The 21,362-nt window shown below is 47.6% G+C and overlaps 1 protein-coding gene across 4 annotated transcripts in view; it reads left to right on the top strand.

Annotated features, from left to right (window-relative positions):
• CAMTA1 (calmodulin binding transcription activator 1) overlaps window positions 1–21,362 on the top strand; it is a 696,897-nt gene that overhangs the window by 467,806 nt on the left and 207,729 nt on the right. The gene's annotated exons all lie outside the window — the stretch shown is intronic.

Raw genomic sequence — 21,362 nt, 5'->3', positions numbered from 1 at the left:
TCACCCCCCAGATCTGACAGATCTTTGCAAAGTAGATTTCACTGTCTCGTGGTTGTGGCGGTTGCTTAAACCCTGTTGCCAACCAGCTTCTTTCGCTCAGAAGTTGCTGCGACTGTATTTATTGGGAAGTCCGTCTTGAGTCGGGATTTCAGTCCTGCATGGTTAACCCGAACCTCCCCTCCCTTTTTCTGCTATCAGGTTAATTCTTCTATCTCTTAGCCTCCTTTTGGAGAGAAGGGAGTTAGGCATGAGAAATTGGATGTCAGGAAGAGAGAGGAAGATTTGGGGGGGGGGAGGAAGAAATTGCCTGTTGAGGGAGAGGGGGGGGATCATGTGCTGATAAGACACTGCTTGGAGAGGGACTCCAAGACTGCTCAGCTGGGTCAGGAGAAAGAAGCCTACTCCTCCCCCCATCATTATGCAAAGCATGTCGCTGCACAAAATAGGTGCATGTCAGCATTCCAAGGACTTCTTATGGAGAGAGGAGAGCCAGCCACCACTGTCTGCCAGGTTGTTTCCAGCACTGATGGATACTATAGGGATCTGAGTCAAATGAGCCAAACCACTGGTCCATTGAGCTTGGGATGCTCTCCTTTGACTGACAGGGGCTCTCCGGGGTCTCAGGAGAGAGAGGGGTCTTTCCACATCACTTGCTATCAAATGCTCCTCTTGTAGCTGCAGATGTTGGGGATCAAACCTTGAACCTTGCTCCCCAACCCTCTGGAGCACCCCTATGTCTGATTATTACAGGTCAGGGGGACCGCTGACATGGTGATCCCTAATACGTTGCTATCGGACCCCAGCTCCCCCTAGCCGGCATGGACAATGGTCCTGCCCCCTTCAAAAGCACGCTTGGTGGAGACGCAGAAGAGGGCCTTCTTGGTGGCTGCTCCTAGACTCTGGAACTCTCTCCCTAGAGAAGCCAGACTGGCTCCCTCCTTGCTGTCCTTCCACTGGCAGGCGAAGGCTTTCTTGTTTCTACAGACCTATGGGAACTGACTGTTATAAAGGAAAGGGCTGGCTCTATGGTGTTTTATATTGTTGTCATTGCATGTCTTTCTAATAGATCTTTTTATCTATTGTTTTAATTCCATTAGTGTTCATTTACTTTTCAATGACTGTATTTTCTATGTTTCTACCTTTTTTCTGTGTTATCTTATTTTTGTTTGTTTATCTGTAAGCCACCTTTGAGTCCCTGCCTGGGAACAAGGCATGGTATAAATGAATACAATCGTCACCATCTTGTTTAATCGATCATTATGTTTATATCCCACTTTCTTCCCTCTGAGGATCTCAAGGTGGTGTCTGTGGTTCTCCCTCTCTCCATTTTATCGTCATAACAATCCTGTGAGGTAGGTTAGGCTGTGATATGGTGACTCATGGCTGAGTTGGGCTCTGAACCCTGGTCTTCTGATAGACGACTCTAGTCACTACACTACCACTGCCTTTTTAAAGACCAGGAAGGGGAAGAAGGTGAGAGTCGGACACCTGACTCCAACTCAGGAGAAGGCAATGGATGGGAAGAGGCACCCTGGGAGGGTGACATACAGAGGTCCTTCCCTCTGAAAGGGATCACCAGCGAGAAGATAAATCCCTCAGAGTGTGGCCTCCTTACCTACAGCCCAGGTGTGCGGTACCCAAATGCTAAGACTGTGCTCCAGTAGCTGGAGCTCCACCTTTAGGGTTCCCAAAGTTCTTCACCCAATATAGGGACATCAGGACAAAAGTACCTCCCCCCACGCCCCACTATTCTGTTAATGCAGAGAGTGTTACGAGATGCATTATGGAACGCACCGGGTCCAGGATCATAATTTACCCACATCTGCATATATAACTTTTTAGAGCAGAGGTTTTTATGTGATTTGTTCTCTCTAAAGATTGATTTAGCTTCTTATTAGGGGAATTGGGGAATTGCATATGGAGAAAACTAAACCTAATCCAGGGGGGGTTTTGAAGGGGGTGATGGTGCTGGTGGAGGAAATAGATTTTATTTAAATATATATTTCTCTCTCTCCACTGGTGCAATTCAGCAGGGAGTAGATTTCAAAGCTTGTCCAACCTTAGCTTGAATTTCTGATTTCTTTTGCTTTTCCCGTTCACATCCCCCAAGGTGGTCTCATTAAAGGGAAAACACCTCAGCATTATTGTATTATTTTTAAATAAGCCACAGAAACTTGGAGGGCTTCACAGAGGGGCAGCAGGTGGGTGGGGAGGGGGGAGAGGGAAATTCAACTCCTGCTTTGCATCCTCTTCTCTGCCCGTTTTTACAAATGATGATCACGCAGGGATCAAAGTGAGCACACTTTGGAGTTGGGTCACCAGCAACCTTCATAGACACCTTCAACTATCTGAAGGGCTGCCACATGGAAGTCGGAGCAAGCTTGTTTTCTGCTGCTCCAGAGGGCAGGACCTGACCTGATGGATTCAAACTGCAAGGAAGGAGATTCCGACTAACCATTAGGAAGGATGTTAAGAGCTGTTTGACAGTGGAACCGACTCCCTCAGAGGGTGGTGGCATCTCCTTCATTGGAGGTTTTTAAGCAGAGGTTGGGCGGACATCTGTCAGGGATTTTTTAGCAGCGCATTGTGAGGGGTTGGACTAGATGACTCTTGGTATCCCTTCCAACTCTACTGTATTCTAAGATTCTATAAATCAGTGCTTGCTTTGGGTCTCATAGAATTGTTCTTGTGCTCTATGTGGGGCTACCTTTGAAGGTGACCCGGAAACTACAACTAATCCAGAATGCGGCAGCTAGACTGGTGACTGGGAGCGGCCACCAAGACCACATAACACCGGTCTTGAAAGACCTACACTGGCTCCCACTACGTTTCCGAGCACAATTCAAAGTGTTGGTGCTAACCTTTAAAGCCCTAAATGGCCTCGATCCAGTATACCTGAAGGAGCGTCTCCACCTCCATCGTTCTGCCTGGACACTGAGGTCCAGTGCTGAGGGCCTTCTGGCAGTTTCCTCACTGCGAGAAGCCAAGTTACAGGGAACCAGGCAGAGGGCCTTCTTGGTAGTGGCACCCTCCCTGTGGAACACCCTCCCATCAGATGTCAAAGAGAACAACAACTACCAGACTTTTAGAAGACATCTGAAGGCATCCCTGTTTAGGGAAGCTTTTAATGTTGATCAGACTATTGTATTTTAATATTCTGTTGGAAGCCGCCCATCTGGCTGGGGAATAAATAATAAATGATGATGATGATGATGATGAGTGACTCTCATTGTATAGTATAAACTAGTGGAAGTCAAGCTCTCATCTCTGTCTCAAATGAACCTGCTCCATAGCCCTTTTCACATTTTACACACATGCAGGGCACTCTTGTGTTGAAATCAGTGTGAGACCCTGGCCCCAGCATCACACAGCCGGCTCCATCCCAGCCTGGCATCTGAAAGCTGAGCACTGAATTCCGGAAAGTAGAGGTACTTGCCCTATGTCTCTCCCCCCCCCCCCAATGCTACTAGACTACAACTCCCATCATCCTCCCTGGTCATTGGCCAGGCTGGCTGCTGGGAGTTAGAATCCAGAAATGACATCTGGAGGGGACATGGTGAAGGGGCTTCCAATAATCCGAACGCTCCATTTGCCAGGTCCTCCTCTGTATGCATGATCAGCTCTTCAGCTTGTAAAAACACAAATCAGGATCTGGAGGCAGTTATTGGGCTGGATGTGGGCCAGCAAACTGAAGCTGGACACAAATAAAATGTAGGTGTTTTGGCCAGGTGGTTCCTGGGTTTGGGAGTTGGAAGAGCATCCCATTCCAGATAGGGTTGCATTCTCCTTGAAGGAGCAGGTGTGCAGTTTGGGGTTACTTCAAGAACCTCCTTGTCACTGGATTCCCATGTGGCCTCAGTGGCTAGAGTAGGCAGCCATGGTTTTCCATGCTTGGGTAACCTCCAGGTTGGAGTACTTCAATGTGTTCTATGTGGGGCTGCCCTTGAAGACTGTTCAGAGGTTGCAAGTACAGTGGTACATCGGGTTAAGTACTTAATTCGTTCTGGAGGTCCGTTCTTAACCTGAAACTGTTCTTAACCTGAAGCGCTTTAGCTAATGGGGCCTCCCGCTGCTGCCGCACTGCCGGAGCACAATTTCTGTTCTCATCCTGAAGCAAAGTTCTTAACCCAAGGTACTATTTCTGGGTTAGCGGAGTCTGTAACTGAAGCATATGTGACCTGAAGAGTATGTAACCCAAGGTACCCAAGCATATGTAACCCAAGTGCAAAATGCATCAGCCAGAATGCTTGTGGAAGCGGCAATTGCAAATTACAAAAGCAATTGCACAGGTTGCCAAATATCTCCCAATCCCAAGTCAATGTGCCAATGTGACATTTAAAGCCATGAATGGCCTGAAACCCAAATACCGTATCTGAAAAAACGCACCCCCCGTACCATCCTGCCTGGTTCTTAAGATCATTTAATGAGGTCCTTCCTTCTGGTGGTCTGTTTGATGGATAGAAATCATATTGGAGAGGGGGCTGCAAGGCTGTTTCAGTGGCAGCTCCAGAATTCTTGAATGATCTCCCACTGTCTGGCCTCAACATCACATCCGGTTAGAAGGCAGGTGAAGACACACTTTGTCTACCCTACTTTTGGAGGGGAGGAGGTGTGATGCATTGAGGGCTTTGAGTTGCATCCGACCAGACTCATTGCAATGAAGAAACCTAAGTCAGCCACGTCCATTAACTTCAGTGGGTCTACTCTGAGAAGCACTAGATAAAACCCATAATGTGTGGTACCTGTAGCTGTCATCCCATCAGCCCCAGCCAGCATGGCCAATGGGCAAGGTTGAGCGGGGCTGTATCTGTTTATTTCGTTCATGCACACAAAACATCCCCAAGTGGCAGAGGCGCAGGAGGGAATCAGCCCAGACTATGGCAGGCTAGGGGTAGGTCATGAAGGAGGGCTCAATCAGAGGGATTGATTGGGGCTCTTTCAGGCTAGCAGGGCAGCAAGGAGAAAGTGGCAAAGGAGTGAAGCCCAGACGCTGGCGCTGCAGCTATTCTCTGGCTTTGGAGTTATTTATAGCTTGGAGAGTCAATGGGGCTACCTGGGGTTAGCGGCTGGATGTTGCCAAGCCAAGCCCTGGAAAGAGAAGAGGCCTCCCCCTCAGAAAGGCTGCTGCTCTTTTCTCCGTTGTGAAATTTTTCTTTTATTTTTGTCAAGTTAAAAGAAAATCATGGGTCGGGGTGTGTGTGTGTGTGTGTGTGCGCGCGTGCGCATGGAATTCCACCCGTCTCTGTCCAGCCCATTAATTCTGCATGCTCAGGACAGAATTAACCTTGGCAAGCTTTCTAGAGGAGAGAGTAATTCTAACCATAAAAATCTGCTGATTAAAGCTAGTTTTAGGAATTCGATTTCACTTAATGCCTTGGCAGCCAGCCCAGCAGAGCATTAACAGAGCCACAGATACACAAACCTCTCTCTCTCTCTCTCTGTTGTTCGTTGTTGTTGGGGGGGGGGTTCTTTTTTGTTTTTGTTTTTTTTAACCTCTTCAATTAAAAAAAAAATCAAGCTAATGAAACTCCCTTTGCATGTTTTAAGCAAGAATTCATTTTAAGAACTCCTTTTTAAAAGTGCATTAAAAAAGGAAGAGGAAGTGAGGTTTCCCTCCCTCCTGTTGCAAAGGGAAGGGGAGGGAGAGAGAGAAAGCCCTTGTGACAGTGGCGGGACATGTCCCCCCCCCCCCAAACAGCATGGCATTGTGCCTTGCAAAGGAGGCCACCCAGGAAGGGAGGACTGTCAAGGAGAAAGCAGTCTTGGAATGCTCCAAACGGAGCCCGGAGTGTGCTGACATTTGGAGGAGAATTGCCAGCGCTTTTGAAGGCCTCATCAGCCTATGCCAAATGTTTGCTAATTTTGAAATTTGCTTCAAAATTAGCATCTTTGACACAGCCAAGCTAATTACCGCTGAAGACAGGATGGGATGCTCACTTCGCCGAAGATTTACGCTGCTATGGTTCTCTCGGCTGCTACTGCTTCTTTGCACCACCTTCCTCTTGCTTTTGCTCTCACTGTCCCTGCCCTCATTTGCCCTCATCTGGCTTCTTCCTCATGCTGACTCCCTCTGCTGGGCAGGCACTCAGGAAATTCCTGGCCACAGGAAGTGGTCTCTATCTGTCAGCGATCATGTGAAGTTCTCCTGAGAATGGGTAGAGCACCTTGGCAAAGGAGGGAGAGTAGATTAGCCTTCCTCCACCTGGTTCCCTCCAGATGCTTCAAACAAAAAGTTCCATCGGACACACAGCTTTCCTTCAAACTTTGCACATCTTTGAATTCAGCACTGCAGTTCTGCAACAGCAACAAGCAATGCCCAGAAAAAAATGCATATATTGTGGGGAAAGGGCACATGAAGTGCATATATTTGTGAAAATATTACAGAAATTCACAAATGGCTTGCAAAAATGTGCATACTAGGCAGAATTGCATACAAAATGTGTATATTATTATGGCATGCTGATGGGCAGGAGGATTTTCTGGAGGATTTCCAATAGATAGATAGATAGATAGATAGATAGATAGATAGATAGATGTAGGAATGGAACAAAACTCAGACAAGCCAGAACTGGCCAATTCACCCATACCTTTCTGTTGCCCAAACATCTGGAGGGCATGGGGTTTAAGGAAAGGATAGAGCAGATCAAGTACCTTGAAAAGCGATAGATAGCTGCCTTCTCCATGCAAGTAGTTCCTCCTGCTATCAATGGCTGCTAGCCTGGGTTAATATGCTCTGCTTCTGCAGTTGGAGGCAGTAAACACTACTAAATACCAGTTTCTGGAAACTGCAGGAGGGGGAAGCGATCTTGCACTCCAGTCTTGCTTGAGGGTTTCCTAGAAGAAGCATCTGATAGCCCAGACATAGGCAAACCTGGCCCTTCAGATGTTTTGGGACTACAACTCCCATCATCCCTAGCCAACAGGACCAGTGGTCAGGGATGATGGAAGTTGTAGTCCCAAAACATTTGGAGGGCCAAGTTTGCCTATTCCTGTGATAGGCCATGATGAGAACAGAATGCTGGCCTTCATCTGCTGCAGGGCTCTTCCTTGTGTTTTTACCTTTTGAAGTATTCTGGTCTTGTGGAAGTGGGTCTTCTTTGTTTCAAATTTATTTAGATGTTGATTGAAAACCGGAAGGCGGCCTTTGCAATAAAAAATGGAAAGGGTCCTTGTTGTTTCTCCTTCTCTCTCCAACCATAGGGTGGCTGGAGAGGGCCTGCCTGATGAAGGGGGTGGGGAGCAGTGATTGAATTATAGAGGAGTGGGCTTTCTCTCTTTCTCCTAAGCTGCTCAGAAGATGCTGGTGGCATTAGAGTGTCCATCTGCATGTGTCTTCCTGCCCCAATCCATTTGGTAACCTGTAATTTGGGGTGCCTGGTGTTTTTGCTGCCACTGTTGCAGGAATTTATGTATAGCTTGGGGGGGGGGTTGCCCCTCCAGCAGATATCATGCACATGCAGCCCCCACCAAAACCAGCACAATCACTTTTGTGACTTTTGTGATTTGTCCCCACAAAACACTTCATCACAGTTTCTTCCTGTCTATTCAAAGGGCCTTTGCTGCATGATGCCAAATGTAACAATTGACTGATAAATGTCTCTGTGTAATGGCTCACTGGGAAAACTTCAGAAATTCATATAGACATGTGAGCTCAGCTAATCAGCAGCCCCTCTGCCTGAGGGATAATTCCTGGCATCCTGATACCTGAGTGCCAGATAGGTAGCCATTCCAGAAATAACAAACCCAGATGAAGACAAAAGGGTGTGATTAACTTGGCTGGGAAACAGGGAAATGTAAATATCTTTTTTGTTACACTTGATGGGTGTTTGGTGGAGGGCAAGGAGAACCATGGGGCAGGGTCCAGGATGCTCAGATTACTGCCACCAGACCTCCCCTTTCATGATGTATGAGTGATGTAGTTTGGGGGGGGGTGTAACATGGGGATTAGCAGCTAATGAAAGTTTGGGGGCTCTTTTGTTTGGGGCTTCCATCTTGTTCCACCTTGTGGCAGGTGGGAGTCCTGTCGTGACAGTCTTCAATAAAGACCAAGCCTACTGGCTGCTGTTTTGCTCTGGTATTCCTGGCTGGTGTCCTTGTTTTATTATCCAAGGGAGCCCTCAGATTTCTCCATTAACACCACAGATGAGTAGAGCTGCTCCTCTGGAGAGGTTGCTTTGAGAATGGCTCCTAGCATGATGTCCTTACACACACACACACACACACACACACAAACGGCCTGTGGTCTGACCTGTGAATGACAACATGCTGCCCTGGGAGAAGCTTCCAGCCAAGCAAGATGTGAAAGACAAGACCTGGAGGTGAAAGGCCTCATCCCTGCCGGAAGGGCAGTCTTTGTTCTGTGCATTTATAAATGGCTCGCTGGCTCCCCGTGGCGAAGGAGAGGTGAGCAGGCTAAGGCTGGCTAATGGGGAGCGCTTATCCCTGGCTCCCAGTAGCCCTGGCTGCGTGGCTTGACTCCTGCCAGGAATCGGCACAGAGCAGGAGAGCTTCCAGGGCTTCTGTCCAACATGACGGATGCGCTTGAAAGAAGCCCCTTGATAGTGGCTCTGGCCTTTGCAGGAGCAGCTCCCTCTCCTTCCCCTTGCCCTCCGCTTCCTTGGATGGGAGATTAGCCAAGGAAGACAACACTGTACATCAAATGGGTGGCGGGCACTCTTAGAAGGACAACAGATGCATAATTCTGTTAGAAATGCAAGAGTATTAAAAGCCATCAGCTGTGTTAGGGCTCAAGCAACATATGGAGGCTGACTGCAAGTCCTATTCTTTGACGGGGGGGAGATTTAGGGGCAGAGTGGCCCCTTATTGCAACAGCCTGGATGTTTAGGGATCACTTTTAGTGCATTTTTTAAAATATACCATGCTTCTCTATTAAAAAGCAACCCACAGAGGGATATTGCCATGAGGATCTACTGCAATTCATAATATGTAAGAACACAAGAAGAGCCAGCTGGATCAAGCCAATGGCCCATCTAGTCCAGCATCCTGTTCTCACAGTGGCCAACCAGATGCCCCAGTGGGAAACCTGCATGCAAAACCTTGAATGCCAAGGATATCACAGTTTATACTTGTGGTGTTAACATCTGGTACACAGGTTGAGACCCTACCTGCCTGCAGACTGTCTCGCCAGAGTGGTGCATGCTCTAGTTATCTCCCGCTTGGACCACTGCAATGCACTCTACATGGGACTACCTTTGAAGGTGACCCAGAAACTACAACTAATCCAGAATGGGGCAGCTAGACTGGTGACTGGGAGTGGCCCCCAGGACCACATAGCACCGGTCTTGAAAGGCCTACACTGGCTCCCAGTATGTTTCTGAGCACAATTCAAAGTGTTGGTGCTGACATTTAAAGCCCTAAACAGCCTTGGTCCAGTATACCTGAAGGAGCGTCTCCACCCCCATAGTTCTGCCCGGACACTGAGGTCCAGCTCCGAGGGCCTTCTGGCGGTTTCCTCACTGCGAGAAGCCAAGTTACAGGGAGGGCCTTCTCAGTAGTGGCGCCTGCCCTGTGGAATGCCCTCTCACCAGATGTCAAATAGAAAAACAACTACCAGACTTTTAGAAGACATCTGAAGGCAGCCCTGTTTAGGGAAGCTTTTAATGTTTGATAGACTGTTGTGTTTTAATATTCTGTTGGAAGCCGCCCAGAGTGGCTGGGGAAACCCAGCCAGATGGGTGAGGTATAAATAAATTATTATTATTATTATTATTATTATTATTATTATTATTATTATTATTGTTATTATTGTTATTATTGTTATTATTGTTATTATTGTTATTATTGTTATTATTGTTATTATTAGTGTTGCTGCTTCTCACTCTCAGAAAGGGCTGCAGCTTTGCGTGCAGAAGGTCCCAACCCATGTAGAGAATAGTACTCACTTAGATGGGCCAAGGCAGTATATTCAGTATAAGAACGTAGAAAGACTCTGCTGGATCAAGCCAATGGCATCCTGTACCCACAGTGGCTGACCCAATGCCGCTTCTGGAAAAGCCACAAGCAGGACCCAAGCCCTCTGCTAAGTGACATGCAGGTTTCAGGTTGCTCCTAAGACTGATTGGAAGAAGAAACACACTGTGGTCAAGCCTTCGTTTTTCACAGAATCATCTAACTGTAGAGTTAGAAGAGGCATCCCCAAACAGCCCTCCAGATGTTTTGGGACTACAACTCCCATCTTCCCTGACTACTGGTCCTGTTAGGGATGATGGGAGTTGTAGTCCCAAAACATCTGGAGGGCTGAGTCTGGGGATGCCTGAGTTATAAGGGACCCTCAAGGGCCATCCAGTCTAACCCCCAGCAATGCAGGAATTACAGCTGAAGAATCCCTGACAGATGGCCACCCAACTGCAGCTTACAAACCTCCAACGAAGGAGAGTCCATATCCTTCCAAAGGAGCTGAATAGCTTTTAAAATATAAAAACCCAGCTGTTCCCCAGATCTGCCTCCACCCTTAGGCAAAAATAACCACACAGAAGTTCTTTGCGGAGACTGATCTGTTGCTAAGGTCGATCTTCTGCTTAAAACAGACATCTGGGATGGCAATGGGGGATACCCTTGCTGGCAGATAAGGCAGAGAATGTTAAGAAATGCATGTGTAAGTTTGCATTTGAGGGGTCTGAGAATCAAGAGGTGGGTAGAATCTCTTAAGCACCATGAATCACACTCTGCAGCACTTTCTGTGGATTTCTCTAAGACTTGGCTTCCCAAATAACTTATGCCTGGGATATCGCAGCCTCAGTCTGAGATAAAGGAATGAAGGTGTCTCTGGAGGATATGGACACACACACACACACCAATGGGGACGTGCAAAAAGGGAGTGCGGAGCATGGCGGACACATCCCCGTTCTCAGAGGTGGCTCTTTAACGTCCTTTGAAGTTGGTCTCTTTGAGAGTTTGCCCTGGAGGGAGGCTGGCACACGCACGCGCCTGGGGCCGGCGGAGATGGAATCCACTGTGAGAATAATTAAATCCTCTTCAGGGAGCGGCACGCATTTCCACCCCATCGCAGAGGGGCCGGGCCACTTTGCTGGCGTTGGTGAAACAGAAATCAACAAAAAGGGAGCGCGAGAGAGCTGATTGAAATATTAAATTATGGTAAGCAGGAGCCTTGCCAGGAGGCTTCACACAAGCAAATAGGCATTGATTTTCTAATTAGAGGAAGGGCTGCCCGGGTGCCTGCTCCGCTCCTGCCTGCGCGGGGGATTGATTGAAGGGAAGGAAGGGGCCTTCTTTGTTGGGGAGGGAAGAAGGAGCCTGGGCTGGGCGAGGGCAGATCTGTAGCGGCTCCCAGGCTGCCAAAGGAAGTCAAAGAGGCTAAGAGAAGACTGTAGCTCAGCGGTAGAGCATCTGCCTGCATGCAGAAGATTCCAAGTTCAATGCCTGGCATCTCCAGGTAGGGCTGGGGTAGACTCTGCTTGAAACCCTGGAGAGCCACTGTCAGTCATTGTGAACAACACTGAGTAAGATAGGCCAAGGATCCAACTCAATACATGATAGTTTCCTATGTTCTTATCCTGCCATCTTTGGAGACATGCAGGTGTGCCCATGCTCAGGTAGAAGGTGATGGAGATGTAGAAGGTGATGGAGATGTACACATCTCCTGAGAATCTCCTGAGAGATTCTCGTTGGCTTCCCATGAAATGCCCACATTCCGATACCTTCTGCAGCTTAATGGTGGTCCTGTTTGGTCCCAATCCAACATTGTCAGCAGAAACCTATTATTTCCTTACTCTACCTCCTCTCTTCCTTGTCTCTCTCCCCGCTGCCCAATTGGGGGTGCTTCTAAACTCAGGAACCTAGAAACCCAGAAAGCTGTGACTTAGATGCAATCAGGTTCCTGGTCCAATTAGTCCTATATTGCCTGTGCTTAATGGTTTTGCCTGTGTTTGCCCTGAAGCAGGATCTTTCCATAGGCTGATGCTAATCCACCACCACCTGGAGACTCTGTTGAGGAATTTTAGGAGACAGTAATGGTCATTAGCAACCCAGCATGAAAATGGGGTGGGCTTTTGCCATCTTAAATGTAGCAATCAATAGAATGCTATAATGTTATACTTCATTTTATTATACCAGTTGGCAAACACAAAAATACATACCCTGCTTGCCTTTGCATTGTTCATTTCCTGCTGTCTCAAATTCCTCTGCCCACTTCACTTTGCTGCCTTTTAGGGTTCATAGAATCATAGAATTGTAGAGTTGGGAGGGACCCCAAAGGATCATGTAGTCCAACCCCCTACGGTGAAGGAATCACAGCTAAAGAATCAGTGACAGATGGCCATCCAACCTCTGCTTAAAAATCCTGATTCAGCTGCAGGGCTCTATTTCCTTATGTGAATCTCCCAATGGGTCGTACCTTCCACCTCTTGGAAGATGCTTCCTGAGAACCCTTTGGTTGTCCACCCAATGCAAAGACAGTGATGCTGAAGACCCTCAGCAATTCATCTGGAAGGGCTGGAAATCCGATTTTTCAAGAGCGCCTGCTGTAAACAGAGGAAGGCTTTAATCTCCCTATCATTAATCCATTGCGATAAACTGATCAGAATCAACTCGTTTAGCATTAATGGGACTGTCATAAAAAGCAACGCAGCTAAAAGCTGCGACTTCCATTGCAGGAGAACAAACTCAAGGCATCCTCTCTGACTTGTCACTGAAAACAGGTGGAAACAAGTTGGGGCTCTTTTCTGGTTTTCGGTGCAATGTTCAGTCAAGAAGGGAAAGTTGTCCACCACCAGCACCACCTGGCAACCTTTGCATACCTTCACACTGCGACACATCTCACCAGCACCCCCACGTGGCTTTCTGACGTAGATACTTCTGGTAGTTATGTCAGGAAAGTCCATTGAGTGGGGAAGACTCAGCCATGCAACCCAGTCCATGTGGTGCTTGTCTTCTTGGATGTCCTTGAGTTCTAAACATTAGGAGGCACTTTCTGAGGGTAAGAGCTATTTGAGAGTGGAGCGGACTCCCTTGGAAGGTGGTCGACTCTAGGCTTTTAAGCAGAGGTTGGATGGCCACCTGCCAGGGATTCTTTAGCTGTGATTCCTGCATTGCCTAGGTTCAGACTAAATGGCCCTTGGGGTCCCTTCCAACTCTACAATTCTATGATAAGTGTTATAAGAGAGGGAGGAAAGCTTGTCTCTTTCCACTTTCTCCACACTGTGCAGAACATTATGCACAGCAGCCGTTTGCCTCCCCCATACTAACAAGCACCGAGCATTGTAACCTTTTCTCATAGGGTAGTTTCTCTGCTCCGCTGATCATAATGCTTGCCTGCACCGACAAAGCATGAGGACTGGGGGGGGGGGGGTGTTGAAAGCAGGAAGCCACAACTAGTGAAATTCCTCCAGGAAGCTTTTCTGCCTTCCAACCTGGAAGATCAGGCTGAGTTCAGACTTTGCCCTTCAAAGTCCCCCAAGGAAGCTGCTGATGCCGGCAGGTTAACAGGGAATCCAAGTGAGACTCACCTGCAACAAGAGAGAGGGAAGTGTGCATTATCACCATGGGAGCAGGCCGGGGAGACACCATTAATGGCTGTGCCCGACTGTGAGAATTGAGAGCATCTTGTTGAGGATGTTATGCCCCAGTTCACGTCCTAGGAGCCGTGTAGAAGCAAAAGATCTATTAAAACAAAAAATCCACTTCCTATCCTCTGGGGCTGTCATTTCCATAGAGTATCTCTCTCCTTCCAACCCATCTTTCCCCAGAACATCGCTTTGAGCCTCTTGCCAATTAAATCCAGCCCCACCCCCAAATCACCACCACACATGCTTCCTGGTTCCCTTCAATCCAATTGTAGCATGTTATCAATTTTTTAGCTGTTATTTCACTTTATAGCCCTTTAATATATTATTAATCTCGGAAACCCCTGCTTCCTGCCCCTCCAAAAAAGGGAAGCCATCCACCCACTATAGATATAGATATATAGATGTATATTTTCCTTTTCACAAATTTATGTCTTCAACATTATTTTTATGTCTTTTTATCTGGAAATGCATTTAATTTTTATTACAGTCTTCACTCATGCCGTCTTCATTCCAGCAATTGGATTTATTAAGATTTGTTTCCTCTGCAGCTGGTCCTCATCCTTCTCCTCCAACAGTGTTTGTTCGGAAGTTCCAGGCGCAGAGCAGCCTGGGCTGCCCGCATTTCATAGGAAGGCAGGGTGTATCTGGAGTCCCTAGGGAGCCTGCAAGCTGCCCCTACCCTTGAGCAAGCTTATAGGGCAAGCGTCTTTTGCTAGCTTTGGACTGTGGTAGGGGAAAAGGATCCAGGGCCGTAGCGCCATCCAGAGATTTTTGGCTCCTGAAGAGAGCCTTTTGCCTCCTAGCCACTTCTGCAGCTTCAGGGATGGGGCACCATTTGTCTACTACAAAGCTCAGTTCCACCCCCACATTAGTCCAATGCCCAGATGTTCTCCATCCTCCTTGCACCTGAGGCAGAATCAGATTGGAATCCATTTAGTTAAAATTAATTTTGGAGCAATTCTCTCTTGGTTAACGAGTTCCATGCTCTCCGCTCTCAGTCAGGGGACAAATGGGATTTTAATCGGCTGGTCTGATCTACGACTTGCACTAGCCACAGCCTCAGAATACAGGCGACAGCTTTGCAGGAGCCCGGTTGAGACAACCCAGAATATTGTTCCTCTGGATAATTTGTAAGAATAGACAAAATGAACATCGTAAAGTAAGAGGGGAGGGGTCCAGTGTCAGAGCATAAGGACAGCTTTTTGCTGGATCAGGCCTAAAGAGGCCCACCCAGAACAGCATCCTGTCCTCACAGTAGCCAACCAGATGCCTGTGGGAAACCCACAAGCAGGACCCAAACACAAGAGCTGCCCCATGACTTCCAGAAATTGGTATTCAGGAGCATTACTGCCTCCAAGTGTGCAGGCAAAGCATCATCATCATCATCATTTATTATTTATACCCCGCCCATCTGGCTGGGCTTCCCCAGCCACTCTGGGCGGCTTCCAACAAAATATTAAAATACAGTAATGCATCAAACATTAAAAGCTTCCCTAAAGAGGGCTGCCTTCAGATGTCTTCTAAAAGTCTGGTAGTTGTTATTCTCTTTGACATCTGGTGGGAGGGCGTTCCACTGGGCGGGTGCCACTACTGAGAAGGCCTTCTGCCTGGTTCCCTGTAACTTGGCTTCTCACAGTGAGGGAACCGGCAGAAGGCCCTCGGAGCTGGACCTCAGTGTTCGGGCAGAACAATGGGGGTGGAGACGCTCCTTCAGATATACTGGGCCAAGGCCGTTTAGGGCTTTAAAGGTCAGCACCAACACTTTGAATTGTGCTAGGAAACATACTGGGAGCCAATGTAGGTCTTTCAAGACCAGTGTTATGTGGTCTCGGCAGCCGCTCCCAGTCACCAGTCTAGCTGCCACATTCTGGATTTGTTGTAGTTTCCGGGTCACCTTCAAAGTGATCATCAAAGTGCATCATGCCTTGTAGCCACTGATAGACTGTTCCTCTGTAAATTGGCTCTTCAGACATTGCTGGACTCCCAACTCCCATCATCCTTGACCATTAGCATTGCTGGCTTCTTGAGGTTGGTGCTGAACAACAGCTGGAGAAGGACCACAGGTCCCATCACCCATTTCAAAGAATCCTAGGAAGGGAAACTTCAAAGGACCACACAGCTCAACTTCAGACCTGGGATGCCTGTTGGCGGTGCAAGTTCCCTGGGATCCATGACTGTATCTTCTCTACATCAGGGGTTGGGCCATGAGTCACAAGGAGACATCTTGGCCAGGCAGGTCAGGCGCAGAGGAGGAATGGGGTAGCAGTGTGGAACCTAAGCCCAGTAGCTTAGACAGTGTTGAGCTGGATGCTGAGGAGAGTCTGAGCAGGCTGTCAGGAGAAATCCATGCCTCGGTAGCATCAGATGTCACAAGCGTCAAGGGGGAGCCACTTGTCTTGGCCCACCTGACACTCCTAAGCTGAAGGGAGGTGTTGGATCCTCGGTCAAACAATGAACAGACAGCTTCAAGGCCACCTCCATCGCCAAAGATGCACCACCCTTTGTGCCAGCATGAGCAGAGAAGGGTTGCTTGCCCAGTCCTGTGGCTTGGGGTGGGACACAGGGGAATGACTGTGCCCCCTCTGCTCTTCGAAAGGGTCGCTCGGGGGACATGCCAAGTGTTGGGACAAAGCTGACACCTAGCCGTGAACGCCAGAGCTCTGTTGCGACCACGTGACTCACACACCTTGTCACCTGATCTATGTTTGGAGATTGTAATGAACTCTAGAATAAAGCTTTTGGCAATAATTGAGTCCAAGTGCCACACCCACAAGTGGGAGCCAGGGCAGATAGCATGTTAATGGCTGCAATTCCCATCTGCCCCAGACAGCATGGCCAGTAGTCAAGGGAGTTGGGAATTACAGACCAACATTATCCAGAAGGCCAGAGGTGAGCTACCCATGCTCTATTCGAATTTTGAGCTCTATAGGGAAGGTTAAAGGTAAAGGACCCCTGACAGTTAAGTCCAGTCACAGACAACTCTGGGGTTGTGGCACTCATCTCGCCGAGGAAACCGGCATTTGTCTGCAGACAGTCTTTCCAGGTCATGTGGCCAGCATGACTAAACCTCTTCTGGCTCCAAAACCAGAGCAGCGCATGGAAACACCATTTACCTTCCTGCCGGAGCGGTATCTATTTATCTACTTGCACTTTTGGGTGTGCTTTCAAACTGCTAGGTTGGCAGGAGCTGGGACAGAGCAATGGGAGCTCACCCCATTGCAGGGATTTGAACCGCTGACCTTCTGATTGGTAAGCCCAAGAGGCTCAGTGGTTTAGACCACAGTGCCACCCGCATCCCTACTATAGGGAAGGTTAGAGCTGGCTATGCACCAGCCAAAGGGTTACTGCTGTGTTGACCAAGGAAGATCACGCCCTGGACAGCCCAGAGGCATGCTGCCAGCCAGTTACAGGGGCTGCACACCCTTATTCTCCTTTGTAGCGCTGAGGTCCCACATAACGTACAAGACTATTAGTCTGACCAGTTTCAGAGCCTGCAGGTGAAAACCTGCAATGCTCCCCCCCTTCTGCCTGCTATGTGATAAGCTGAATTCACTTCCTTCCCCCTTTCAATAGTGGGATTAACGTGCTACACTTTCCTTTGGCTAACATTATCTGCTCCCTCCCTTCTTAGTCTTATTTTCAGCAGGGGGTGTCAATGTTTTTCCCCTAGACATGTTTTGGAAATATTATTAAGCGCTGGCATTTTGTGTTCATAAAAATAACTCCGTGACAGAAGCTGGCGGCCTTGAAAATCCTTCTTAATTCAAGCCAACCTTGTGAGTGATTATCTTGGGTGGCAAAAGGAGGCATTTCCTCTGAGAGTGCTCCCTGATAAAGCATGTCCTTTTTAATGACTCACCTGAATTGACATTTCCCCCCACCCACTAATCCCGTTATGGGCCCAGCTAATGATGTAAAGCCAGGAAATGCTCTTATTGTTTTCAAAAAAAAGATATACTTCTTCTTTTCCATTGCGAAAAGGATCTTTGGTGCTGAAGAATTATACATCTGAACCGGTGGAGGCAAATATGTGGGGATGAAATAGCTCAGATTCCAGCATCAAGGAAGATATATGGGTCTCTGTGCACGGGTACAAGGATTATAAATGAAGGCAAGGAGAGGATGAACAATTGAGTTTAAGGCTTTTGGTTCTTGTCCTGTTCTGACGGGGTATGGTTTGTGGGGTGCTGGGCAAGACCAAGGCAACCGTGGGAAGAAGCATGAAGCCATCCACTGGCGGTGGAAACCAGAAGTATGAGCAAGTGGCATAACACTTGGGATGTGCAGGCTTGAGAAATAGCCAAGGCACAGTGAAAACCAGCCAGGACCAAGGACAGCTCAAAGGCCGCACCAAGTTGCTCCAACAAACAGCAGAGCCCAACAGAATCTTTGTCTTCTGCTGCAGACTCTGATGATGGTGTGGTGGTCCAAGATCTGGCTTGGGCCACAGATTCCTTCTTAATCACTGTCATCTCCCGTGTCAGCTCACATAGGAGGGCACTCCGCAGTCTGTACGCTCCCAGGAGCTTTTGGGGTCCTAGTCCAACCTCAAGCCCTCCACTTCATAGAGATCTGCACACACTTCTCCCACAGATGCTTCCTTAGCCAAACATGTGGAATCAGGAGACGATGCTGGCCCTTGCACCTCTTCAAGGCACTAGCTGTATTTCCACATGATGCTAAGCCATGCAAGGGCAACCCTTGGGTCCACAGCTGGCACAGCTGCTCAGAGGAGGTCAATAAGCTTGTTTCCATTTCTGAGGAACCACAGTTTAGCATTACACTCTAAACGGTGGTTAGTCTTTCTTGAAACAAACCAGGTTTGTAACCCTCAGACTGAAGCTGGTTAGTCTCAACAAACCATTGTGACGTTTAGCTGCGGTTTGTTTATGTTCAGATGTCATGAGGTCAAAAATGGAAGTGGGAGCTTCTGAACTCTGCCTTGTGGCAGAGGTAGGGAAGGGGAAGCGTGCAAGCCAAGCATCATCGTGCGGGGGTTCTGTGCAAGCACAACCACTGTTGAGGTTAGGGCTAGGGTTTGTGAGTATCCCAAATCCAATCTCCGATAATGCTTTGTATGTTCTGTATGTTGCATGCATCTCTATGCTTGCCCATTCTCACTTGATCCTGTTGTGCAGAAAGGTGCCAGTATTTCAAACCTTCTTTCTTTTCTTTTTTGACATTTCTGCATGTTGGATTCTGAACCTGCTGCTATCAGGGAAAAATAAATGGGAAGGAGAACATCACCCAGAAACAGGGTTAGTGACTGCAGGGTGATTTCCAGGAGAGACCTACGGCAGCAGGAAGGCGTAGCATAGAGACAAGGCAGTGCACAAAGGCATGACAGCTGGTGGCTGATAATAAAGTCAGGGCATGATGGATATCCGTGATTTTCTCTGCCAGTGTGAAAGGCTACAGGTACAGATATGTGTCCCAAACAGGCAGCAGGGTTGAGAATGTTATCATCAGATGCATGAAATATCAGAAATGCTGCCTCCTTCCCTACAGACCCTCCCAGGGCCCTCTTGGTAGTTTCGCCACCCGCAGAAGTGTTGGGAATTATAGCCTGGATGAGGGACTTCTCTGTGGAGGCATCTGGGACTCCCTCCTCACAGAGGGACACCTTTCTTCTTCACTATGCAGCTTCCAGAGTATGCTGAAGATGCACCTCTTTATCCTGACTTTTGACACCCTGTGATGTGTGCTTTCAAGGCCCACCCCATTGCTGTGGTTGTAAGCTGTTCTAACTGTTTGCAGTTTCCATTGTTGTAATATGCCCTGGGAGCTGCCGGTATTGATGATGATGATGATGATGATGCAGAAAGCAACTTGATGGTCAAGTTGAAGTGCAGCTAAGCAAGTTGCAGATAATGGACGGTTCTTTAGGTAAGCTTTACTCACAGTTGACCTGCTGAAATGGAGGAAGTCAAGTCCATTAATTTCTATAGGTCTACTGTAAGTAAAACTTAGCTGAATGCCACCCAATGATATAAGTTCTGTTGTATTTGGCAACCGTTTGTCTCAAGATAGAATGGAGTGCAGCTCTGGGGGGGTGACTTCCCTGAGCTGTAAGCCTGGGTAGTGTGTATGGAGGTCCTGGACTGCCCAGATGACAAAACCCCCCTCTAGACCTCACTAATGCTGTCCAAAGGAAAACAGAGCAATACGTTTGGCACCAGCTTGGCTGCAAGAGTTGCCACAAGGAGATGTGCAGTGAAATGTTTGTGATGCATAAGAATGATTCACCTCTGTGTGCTTAGACAGTGCTTGAAGAGGTGCCTTTCTGGAATGGACTACATTGTCCTTTGTTAATCTGGTACTTGCCAGATACTTTGGACTACAACTCCCATCAGCCCCAGCCAGCATGGCTGGGATGGATGGGAGTTGTAGTCCATAAAACATGGAGGGCACCATGTTGGGAACATGTGTAGTACATGGCGAACAGTTAAGCCAGCTACAAAGGACAACGTGAATTCAGATCCACCTTCAAAAAGCACATCTGCCTTCTTTTGTAGACGAGGGTCCCAAAGATCCAGCGCTAGCCTGCAGACTGCAGAAATATTCAGAGGAATCCAAAGAACTCAACCCTCATAAAAACAGACACAAATAATCTCTCCCTCCAGAGCTGATGGAAGAGACCTCTGGCTATCACCAGCTCCTGGGATGATTCCTGAATGGCATTTTGTGCCGTTGGGAAAACTCCTTAAGAAATCCAGAAATAACTCGGGTGGGGGAGTTAATATCTTCAGAAGGAGAAGTGGCATCTCATAACTTATTTAGTTTTGGTATTTATTTCAGAAGCAGAGAGGCAGGAAGCAAAAGTTTCTGCTTTATCCGAGACCTGCTTTATCTTAATCCTCTGCTTTATGGCATCCGGGTGCTGCTAATATTTACACAGAGCAGCTCGTTTTAAAATATTTACAGTGCATATAGCTCTTAATAGCGTTAATATTTTAAAATGCTTTGGCACTGAAGGGTGCTAAACTTGCTTGCTGAGGCAGTATTAAAAAAAAAGGCTCCAGTGGTAATAACTTGAAATCCAGATCAGTTTGGCACCTTTTCCCTTCTCTTCTTCCCATGCAATTTTGGAGCAAATGCGGCTCCTTCTGAAATAGAAGCTTACATAATATTGCCCTGTAGATCTGTGAGCCTTTCTGGCTGCGCCTTCTTCCTCCTCGCTGGCGCAACCGGTGTGCACCCGGAAGGCATGTTTGGAAAGCTGAGAGGGAGCTGGTGACCTTTCACCTGAGTGAGGACTCTGCCCTATATGCCCCTTCCCCAGAAATGCACGTACTGCTTTGCAGGAAAAGTCTTTTCTTTTAAATAAAATATTCAAAATTATAACAAGACATATTATCCAAAAACATATCATCCTTGCCCCCCCCCCCATTTTTCCTCCTTCCCACACAAAACCCCACCACCCCCCGACTTCCCTCAGTTCCAGTCTTTGGTTTCTCTAAGAATGCTGTTTTCTGCATGTTACAAAGTTGTATAGATCCTCAAACTATTTAGCTGATTATTATCAATAAAAAAATTGTGAATGTTTATTCAAAACCTGCCAAGGAGTCCAGTTCTCTTTGTTGCATATTCAGATACTTTGTAAAGGGGTCCCATTCATCCTTAAAGTCACAGTTATCTTTGTCCCATAGCTTATATGTCAGTTTTGCCAGTTCTGCATAGTCCATCAATTTTTCTTGCCATGATTCTTTAGTTGGGGTTTCTTCAGTCTTCCATACCAGAACTCTCATGGCCGTTGTCGCATACATGAATATGTTTTTCAACTTTTTTGGCAGGCTTTGCAGGAAAAGTCTTATGTCT

Source organism: Podarcis tiliguerta (genome assembly GCF_965153285.1).
Source record: "Podarcis tiliguerta genome assembly, chromosome: 8".
Taxonomy (NCBI): domain Eukaryota; kingdom Metazoa; phylum Chordata; class Lepidosauria; order Squamata; family Lacertidae; genus Podarcis; species Podarcis tiliguerta.
The sequence above is the reverse complement of the archived record's forward strand: the minus strand, read 5'-3'. Positions and strand labels throughout refer to the sequence as shown.